The sequence below is a fragment of the Eulemur rufifrons genome, chromosome 9, assembly GCF_041146395.1.
Source record: "Eulemur rufifrons isolate Redbay chromosome 9, OSU_ERuf_1, whole genome shotgun sequence".
NCBI lineage: Eukaryota > Metazoa > Chordata > Mammalia > Primates > Lemuridae > Eulemur > Eulemur rufifrons.
Window position 1 is genome coordinate 39,336,265 of NC_090991.1, and position 10,122 is coordinate 39,346,386.

At 44.5% G+C, this 10,122-nt stretch overlaps 1 pseudogene; it reads right to left on the bottom strand.

Moving 5' to 3' along the window:
- Window positions 1-9,081: 9,081 nt before the first annotated feature.
- LOC138392385 (ubiquitin-ribosomal protein eS31 fusion protein-like) lies at window positions 9,082-9,479 on the bottom strand (annotated as a pseudogene).
- Between the last annotated feature and the right edge of the window lie 643 nt (window positions 9,480-10,122).

Sequence of the window (10,122 nt, forward strand, 5' to 3'; positions counted from 1 at the left end):
TGGTATCATCATAGCTCACTGCAACCTCAATCAAACTCCTGGGCTCAAACAATCCTTCTGCTTCAGCCTCCCGAGTAGCTGGGCCTACAAGTGTGTGCCACGACGTCCGGCTAATTTTTCTATTTTTTGTAGAGACAGGATCTCCCTATGTTGCTCAGGCTGGTCTCAAACTCCTGGCCTCAAGTGATCCTCCTGCTTTGGCCTCCCAAAGTGCTAGAATTATAGGCGGGAGGCACAGCACCTGGCCTAAAATTTTATATATGAAGAAATAAAAACCCAGAATCATCTGACTTGCCCAAGGATATAACACTTATTTTAAAAATACATCTCCTAGGAGAAACTGGGTGAAGTGTTACAGGGACTCTTTCTACTATCTTTATAATACTTTTGTAAATCTAAAATTATTTCAAAATAAAAATAACAACAGTGACAATAACTGTTGCAATTACTCCTAAAAAATAATCACCTAAATTGTAGGGCAGGGAGGGTGTGTGTGGGGTGGGGAAAGAGGTAGGGAGGTATTTAGGAATATTCTCTAATTACCTTGTTCCTTCCTGAAAGAGATATTGACCTATATTCCAATGCATTCATCCTGTCTTCTGCTATAGCCAATATGTTCAACTCATCCATTGATTTCTTAATTTCAGATATGCTATTTTTCAATGACCATTTGGGTTTTTTGTGGTCGTGCTGTTTTCAAATAATCATTTGGGTTTTTTTTTCCAGATTCTAAGTGTCTGTTGAAATTTTCCATTTCTCATCTATTTTGTCCATCTTTTCTTCTATTTTCTGTATATATAATTAATAATTATTTAAAAGTCCTTGTCTTCTAATTTCAATATCTATATCATCTGTGGATCTTCTTGGATATTTTTTATTATCAGTCATATACACCCATCTCTTAGTAATGTTTGATCCAATGCTGTAGAATACATATAAAAGCAGTGTAGAGGCTCCATAAGATGCATATTTTCCACCAGAGGCCGTTTACACCGTCCTCTGCAAGACAGAAAGTGATCAGGGACTCCAGTGGTTCGAGGCTGTATCCCAGATTTGGTGAGAGTCAGTCCACACCCGCTCCTAGGATAAACCCTCCTCAGCTTCCAGATGAGGGCCTGGCAGATTGTGTCCTCAACATCAGAAGAAGTGTAAGAATTTCCACTCTTCTTCTTGGAGGTTTGTCAAGTTCTGTCTTTTAGCTTTCCTCCCTGCATGGCTTCGGACTTCAGCATATGTTATGAGGGGGACCTGGCTGCCTATTTGAGACCCTTCAAGTCTCCCATCTTGTTTTTTCAGTCCTCACGCGACTGTGAGAAGCTCTGCTGCTTTCTCCGCCCCACAGTAATGCCCTCCCTATAGGACAAACCCAGATTATCAATCTCTAGTCCTGCCCAGAATTGGAAAGTGCTCCCAGGAGAAGAGGAGCTGCAGATTTCCGTTCATTTCCAAAAGGTCAACCCTTCCCTGGAATGCTAGTCTCTCTCAAGAACTTCTGCAGCTCTCTGATGCTTTTATAAATATCATTTCTGCCACTTACCTGGCTTTTCTAGTTGTTCCCACAGGAAGTGTTGGCTTGCTGTGAACTATTCCATCCTAGCCAGGAGCACTCCCAAAAGATATTACGATGTGTTGAAAAGTTGGGACAAAGCCTTTTGTGAAATCATTTCTCCCTCTCTCTCTTCCTCCCTCTTTTTTTCCCCAGTAGCCCTGTAGATGTGGGTGTAGAGGAAGAAAGGTCTTGGGGTCAGTTCCACATCTCCTACTAAGTACCTTTCTCCTCGTCCCACAGCTGGCTTGACCACACTCTCTCCTACACAGTGGCTGGCGGAGTTTTCCCATGAAAGGATCAAGGCTTAATGGTTTAAAGCTGGTTTCTCTATTAACTAATAGAAAGGTGGCCAACAAGCTCTGCCTGCACATCCCCCTGCTCTTCCCGTGAAAGGAGACAAGGCAGGGAATGACAGCTTCAAGGAATGAGGAGGATAATAGTAATTTAGGTGAGCTAAAATAATGGAGCTTCCCAGGGGCTGAGCTGGGTCTACCCCATAGCTATCTGGGACAGGAGGACACCCATGGGACAGAGTTGCTCAAATCTGTCACTCCTCAATACCCTTCCCCAGCGCCCCAGGCTAGGCACGTAGATGCACGTAGATGCACGTTTTCATTTAAACCTTACAGCTACCCCAAGCAGAAGCACTGGTGTGCCGCAGCCAGCTCATAGCCTCTTGGATGGCAAGAGCCTGAGTAGCTGGGACTACAGGCGCCTGCCACCACGCCCGGCCAACTTTTTCTACTTTTTTTCAGTAGAGACAGGGTCTCGCTTTTGCTAAGGCTAGCCAACTTTTTCTACTTTTTTACAGTAGAGACAGGGTCTTGCTCTTGCTCAGGCTGGTCTCAAACTCCCAAGCTTAAGAGATCCTCCAATCTTGGCTTCCCAGAGTGCTAGGATTACAGGTGTGAGCCACTGTGCCCGGCCTGAGAAATGCCCTTTGAGGACTGGTTTGTAGCCAGAATGTCTTCTCTGCCCTCTGCTTTCTCTCATTCTTTCATACGTTTGTTTGTGTGTTTGTTCACATGCCAACACTCCTTGAGTACTGCCCAGGGCCAGTCCTTGTCTGGGCACTGGACATAGACTGGTATGAACAAGGCAAGTCTGGTCCTTGCCCTCAAGTCACAAGCAGTGTGGAACAGAAGGCCTGGAGGATTCCACAGCTGTGTGCTTGGTGCCAGGACAGAGGGACACATAGGGGGCCTTTAGGATTGCAGAGTCATCATATTGGTCCTTCCCAAGTTTGGGGGATCTGCTCAGCACGGGCTCCCCCACCCTAGCCCACCATATCCCTTTGCTCTCATGGGTCCAGAGTGGATAACAGATGGGGAAGCTCTAGGATGGCCCCTGGGGAGGAACCTAGGTTGGGCCCGTGCTTGCAGTAACCTCACTGCCCCGACCCTGCTGTCTCCCTCTAAGGCATGCATAGAGCCAGTCTTGCCATTTTAGCCGTTTCCAATTAAACATCACAAAGGCAGGGAGACTTGGAGTGCAGCCCGGCCAGTGGGTTATTTATCCCACCACTTGAATCACAATACATCTCCAAACTTCCCTTGATTTGGCTAATTTAAGAGATTAAGGCTCCAATCTGACAGGGGCAGGGCTGCCACTAAGTGTCACAAACCCCTCATTTTGTACCAGCTGATGGGAGACCATAATTGCCCAGACAGTGAGAGAACACGATTAGTCCTTCTTTTATGCCAAGCCCCGAGGGAGACGAGAATTAATCATGGAGCCAGGGCGGGAGGGGCTCCTCTGTCTCATCGCGCTCTCGCAAGCTGGTGAGAAGGTTCCTGATGAATATGCAGTAGGGAAAGCCGGTTAGTCTTCCTGCTTAGCTTCAGCTGGGTCCAGCTATAGCTTCTGATGCTGGCAGGCTCTGTGCTCAATACAGCTTTTCCCTCCAAGTCCTCTCCCTCTGGCTGCATATTTCATTTCCCTGCTTTTCCGGCACACTTCACTTCTTCACCTCCCACTCATCCTTTTCAATATGTTTTTATGTTCTTGGCAACACTTGCCAAGGTCAAGAGTGACCTCCTACTCACCAAGACTCATGTTCACCAGGATCGTCCTCATCTATTTGACCTCTCTAAATGTTTGAAGCTGCTGGCCACTTCTTCCTTCTGGAAACTCTTTCCTTGTCTTCTGGGAGTCCTTCCTCCTACTTTTCGGATCTTTTCTTCTTCATCTTCCTCCCCCGTCCTGAAAACGTTCCCATTTCCCTGTCTTAGTCCTTTTTGTATTCTCTTTGCTCCCTTGGGGAGTGGCAGATGCTGTTGGTTGCCCATCGATACTCATTCTCTCTTTTTTTGTTGTTGTTCGGGGAAGGTGACCCCTTCTCTGTGACAAGGGATGAAATGAATCATGATTGGTCCAAGCAATTATGGTATATCATTTATCTTTGCCTGTGATTTGTTTAAGGGTGGACATGGGACATACTCCTGGTTAGTCGGGCATGATTTGAATTTCGGGTGGGAGGGATTTCAGGGAACAAATGTGTGGGGGAGAAGCTGCCCTTTATGCCTTTAAACAGGATTGAGGATCTGGTGCCTGAAGCGGCAGCATCCATCTGTGAGCCTGGGGAGAAGTCCAACAGAATCAATCACAGCCATGCTGCCCTGGAGCTTTGATGTAGTTCAGCCAATGAATGAATCCGTGCTGGACTGAACCTGCTATTGTCGTTTTTAAGCTGCTATGAGTTAGGTTTTCTGCTACCTGCAGCTGAAAGCATTCCTGACGGATACCTGGGGAGATACTAACATCTACCGTGATTCCAACTGCCAGTTCTGCAAGCGTGTATGTTTAATTCAGTTCTCTTACATGCAGCATCACAGACATCTTTACCTGGGTATCACTGAGACCTAAGATCTAAAATAAAACCCCACCTGGATATCTTCTTATTCTTGGACCCAGTCAATTTGCTTTCTGTCATCCTGTGGAATTTTGTTCGTACCTCTGCTAGAACGCTTGTCCCATGGGCTAGTTTGTTTAACTGTCTGTCTTCCCCACTAGAATTTAAACTCCCAGAGGGTTGGAACCTTATTCATCTTTAAATCCCTAGTATTAAGTAGGAGCTCATTAAATTCTTGTCAAATGAATTAATTGGCAGATGTTCAGAATGTTCAGATGTGTTTAGCTACAAGTAGTGTAATGTTACTTGAACTAAAGTACAAGTATTATTAAGTTACTAAAAACTAGTAACTGAAATTGTAAAGGCATTTAATGATCTCACAAAACATGAAATCTGGAGGTAGGTGGTCCCAGGATTAGTTAAGCGGCTCCGCAAGGTCAGGGTACTGACTCAGAATCTCTGAGATGCTCTTGGCTCAGAATCTCTAAGAATCTCTGAGATTCTTCATGGTGGCAAGGTAGCTGCCACAGCTCCAACATTGTATCTTCACACCACAGTCTTCCAAACAGGAAACAAGGACGGGAGTTCTTGGTGGCAGCAAAAGGGCTTCCACTTCACATACATCTCTCTTTTCGGGGAGTCAAATCCTTCCAGAAACACCTCTTGGTATTGTTAGCTAGAACTGGGTTATATCCCCTTGGATCAATTTCTTGCAAAGGGAAATGGCAATTACCAAGATTGGCTTAGAGCAATCTCGAGTCCTCCCTGGTGCTGGGCACGTTGCTCTCTGACAATAGCAGGGTTCTCAATCAAGGCAGAAAGAGTATCAGCTGGATAGGTGATCAGTGTTACTTGCCTCTGATGTGCTCTGCCTTGGGTGCAAGTTCTTCCAGAACCCTCACTGCTTTCTCAGGCACTTTTGAGATATAAGTAGCTCCGTGGTGAACCCGCTTCTGTGCAGGAACAATCCCTAGATGCTCCATGTTTAGTGACCCATAGCTGAGGCTGATTATGTATAGTCCCACAGCCCTGTGAACTTGCCCTCTAGCAGGGCTATCGTGCATGGGAGCCAATGTCAAGGGGAGCAAGATGGCGGCTGAAGATCCAGCCTCAACTCTGCTTGCCAAGACATGCACTGTGGCATGGGGGTAGGGGGCGCTGTGTCTGTTGGGAGGTAGGAGCATCTTGTTCCAATTCTCACAAAGGCACCTTAGTGACTGGGGCCGCCCAGAAAGGCTGTACCAGCATAGTGAGTGTATCATGGACATAAGAACAGACACAGGATGGACATGGAATGTTCATCTCTCTGCATAATCTCCATTACTAGGTATTATCACTTTAGGAAATTTTTAACAATCTTTTATCTGTTCCCATGGCCCCAGGCTTTCTCTAAGCACTTGATATCTATCTACTGCCAGATTTATCTTCCCCCAGATCTCAAAGCAGTCACTTTCTTGCTTAAAATCTTCTGTGACTTTCTTATTAGGTATACATTAAACCCCTCACCTGGCATTGTGAGTCCCTGGAGATTTGGCCCCACCCTATGCCCCCAGCCTAATTTCTCATTATGACTCTTTCACCTAAGTTAAATGTTTGCTTGTGCTGTTCTCTGCCCTCAAATTCCTTTCTTCTTTTCTGCTCATTCTTGAAGACATGGCTCAGATCCCATCTCCTGCAGGAACATTCCTTGGCCGCTCTAGCCTATCCTCTTATCACCTCTGAATTCCTCCAGTTCAATGGTTCTCAACTTTGGCTGCATGTTGGGATCACCCAGGGAGCTTTAGAGAAGATCACTGCCTGGGTCCAGGCATAGACATTCTGATTTAATTGATCTGGGTGCTGGACTAAACTCTGAGATTTTTAAAGACTCTGGGTGATTCTAATGCGTGGCCAAATTGCAGAATTCATTTGGACTTTTTGTGTTGCATTTGGGAGAGCTCCCTGGCGGAGCTTTAAAAATCAGGTTCCTGTGCTGCACCACCAGAGGTTCTGACATCTATTTATTTTTTAAAGCTCCCAGGTGATCCTGATGTGCAGCTCGACTGAGGGCCACTGTGCTGTGCTTGTGTACTTCCCATGGTGCCAGGCACTGAGTAGGCGCTTGATCATGTCTAGTTGTTTATACATTCACTGATTAAGGGGAAACAGAATGACATAAGTGTATAAAAGATATCGGACAACTGTAATGAGCTGTGGAAGTATAAGAGTTATTGTTAAGAGGTTATCATTACTATGTAAGTTTCCAAGCTTGTCTTTGCAATTTCTGAGGTACTGCTATGTTTTGTACAATAAGTGCTTAGGAAAGTTTGTTGAATGGGTACACAAAGGGGACACAATCTAGGAGAGTGTCCAGTGTCCTAGATTGTGGCAACACTTGGGAATTCTTGGTATGGAGAATGGACCAAGGCCTTGAATACCTATTACGGATTGTCTTTGTATCTTTTAAGTTCAGAGGCAAAACCAGTAAAGATGCTTTCTCTCCGCCTCCTTCCTCCCTTTTTGTCCCCCCATGCCAGTGTCCCCAGGTGCAAATGTTGATGTGTGGCCCCTGCCTGGGAATTCAAGGGATTCATCCTCTTTTTTTTCTTTAGAGCAGATATTTTGCAAAGCAAGAGCAGATTGAGGTGGGGGTGGGAGCAAGGAGGTACTTTCCAGGGGGAATGGGAGGCAACAGGGCTTGGAAGAGGAGAATGGAAAGTGGTACTGAAGCCAGACCCATGTATAAAGAGACTCAGTTATTCTTATATTTTCCTCCTCCCCCTGGTCAATATATGCTCATAGAAACAATTTAGGTTCAGTGTAGACAATGTGAAAAACAAAAAAACCTGTCAGAAACATACATACACATCTGACCTCCCATAATGCCACCATCCAGAGAGCGCCGTTGTTATTGGAATTTCTTTCAGTCTTATTTCTATGCATAACAGAAATGGTATTACGTGGTGGCCTGATTTTTAATTTTCTTTTTTTTTGATGATTTTAAATTTTCATTTAGCAATATAGCATAAACATTTGCCTTTGTCACTAAATATTCTTCTGTAGCACTGGTAGACAAACTTTTTCTATAAAGTCCAGATAGTAAATATTTTAGGCTTTGTGGGCATCTGAGCTGTTGCACATCTGTTGTTACAGCATGAAAGCAGCCACAGACAACACGTAAACACATGGCTGTGGCTGTGTTCCAATAAAACTTTATTTACAAAAACAGGAAGCAGGTCCATTTGGCTTGTGGGTATGGTTTGCTGACTTCTGTTTTATAGCATTTTTATTATTTATTCTTTGAGACAGGATCTTGCTCTGATGCCCAGACTGGAGTGCAGTGGCATGATCACAGCTCATTATAACCTTGAACTCCTGGGCTCAAGTGATCAATCCTCCCACCTCAGTCTCCTGAATAGGTAGGATTACGGGCTTGCACCACCACCTCGATAATTTTAAAATTTTATATAGAGCTGGGCTCTGGCTATGTTGCCCCAGCTGGTCTGGAACTCCTGGCCTTAAGTGATCCTCCCACCTTAGCCTCCCAAAGTTCTGAGATACAGGAGTGAGCCACCCTGCCTGGCCTATGGTATTATTTTTTAGGAGTTTACTAGGATCCTGTTGTATGTCTACTCTACAATTTTTATTCTCTTACCCTTGAACATTTAGGTCATTTCCATTTTTTGATATTACAAAGAATCACTGTAAGTCATATTTGTGTATCTTTGATTTTTTTTCTTTTTAATTTTTTGGAAACAGGTCTGAGTGATATATTTTTAAAATGATATTTTACTGTAATTTTAATACTATGGTGTCTTCACTTCACGGTTTTTGTCACCATAAAACCAGTGTTTGCTGGTCAAGAGGCAGAGGTACACAGTGGTTTTATGAGTCCTTTTGTCTCCAGGGTGGTTTGTGACATGCTGTGAAATTGCCCTAAAGACAGTTAGATGAGCAAATGACTCAACCCTACCTGCACAAGTTAATGGATGTGGGCTGCGACCTCGGATCCCCACTCACAGATGAGTCTGAGATGGAGAGGAAGGTAGGAAGATTGCTTTAAGTCTGAAGTTAAATACCTTCTCTCCCCCACTTCCAATAAAGGGAGAAATATTTAGGAATTTATGTAAAAACATCTTTGTGATTTTGCCCCAGCAAACAAACCTGACTCCTTTGTTTTCAGTCCAGGGGTTGGTGGTCCACTCCCAGAGTGGGGATGGGGATATCCTGTCACACAGGATGTGGTCCCTTTGTGTGCCTTGCAGCCTCTTCTGGCTCTTTAGGAGTTTGATTTGGGAAAGGGGGAAAAAAGGCGACTTAAGTTGCTGCCTTCAGTTCCTGGGATGAATGGCTATGTGATGATGCTGATGAACAATTTGCATCTAAGAGGCAGTTGGGGAGTTTGGTGAATAGCCCATGATTGCAGATAAACACCACCTGCCACGCCATCCACACAGCCGCCCTTCTGCTTGGGAGCGAGAGGTCCTCCTTTTCCTTCTTTCTCCAAGGCTTTTATGCTAATGCTTTGGAGCTGGAAGAGAAAACTGGATTTACAGGAAGTCTAGTTGTTTCCTCTGGGAAGAAGGAAGAGTTGTTTCCAATGGAGGCTTTGACTGCATTTTGATTAAATGGGAAAAATGGTGGCTGCAGAGGCTCTCCCCAGTCCCCAAAGGTCCCCATTGTGTGGCCTGTGGTCATAGTGCTAGTTGAAATGCAGATTCCAGGGCCCTATACCAGCCCCCTGGTACGCTGGGAATCTGCATATTTTTGTTGATGTTAGTTCATGTCTATTCTTGTCCTCTGGTTTGTTGAAGCAGTTAAGTCAGACAACATTTGCCACAATAATGTCTGTCAAAGTGGCTGGCCATAAAAATACTCCAGCACCGCATTCTCTGAAGGACATTGCTGATGAAGGCGACGAATTTTGCCTTTCGCATCCACCTTATAGTATTTCAGGACAGCCAGCTTAACTTCCTTTCTCTTATGCTTATTCTTCTTGGGAGTGGTGGAAGACTTCTTCCTTTTCTTAGCACCACCATGGAGTCTCAAGACAAGATGAAGAGTGGATTCCTTTTGTAAGCTGGTTTTAGCACTGAGCATGTCTGTGCTGGAGAAGGCTAGGAGCTGGGGTAGAAAGGGCACAACACTAAGCAGGCCTAAAATATTTTGGGATTTGTTGTTTTGATTTTTGAGACAGGATCTTGCTATGTTGTCCAGGATGGTCTCAAACTCCTGGGCTCAAGTGATCCTCCTGCCTCAGCCTCCCGAGTAGCTGGGACTATAGGTATATGTGCCACTGCACCTGGCTCAAAAATTTTTATTCTAAGGTTAGCCAACTCTGTCAACTTGGGCAACTTTACCTAATGTCTCTGACCTTCAGGTTTTTACTGGTAAAATGATGATAATGATTCTCATTCTAAGCATTATGTAAAATTTATTAATATGAAGGAATGCACATAATAAACAGCACCAGGAAAATACACAAAATCATAGAAATGCAAATTCAGGCCAACTTGAAGTACCTTTTCACATATATGGACAGATTATTTTAAAAAATGAGAGCCCCTAATGTGGGTGAAATTGTGGTGAAATTGGTGTACTCATAGACTGCCAGGGCACACTGTAAATTGGCACATCCCTCTTGGAGAGTGACGTGGAGCTGCATGCCAAGAGCCATAAGGTGTCCACACCCATTGACTCAATAATTACATTTCTGGGAATTATCTGAATAATTAAAACAGAG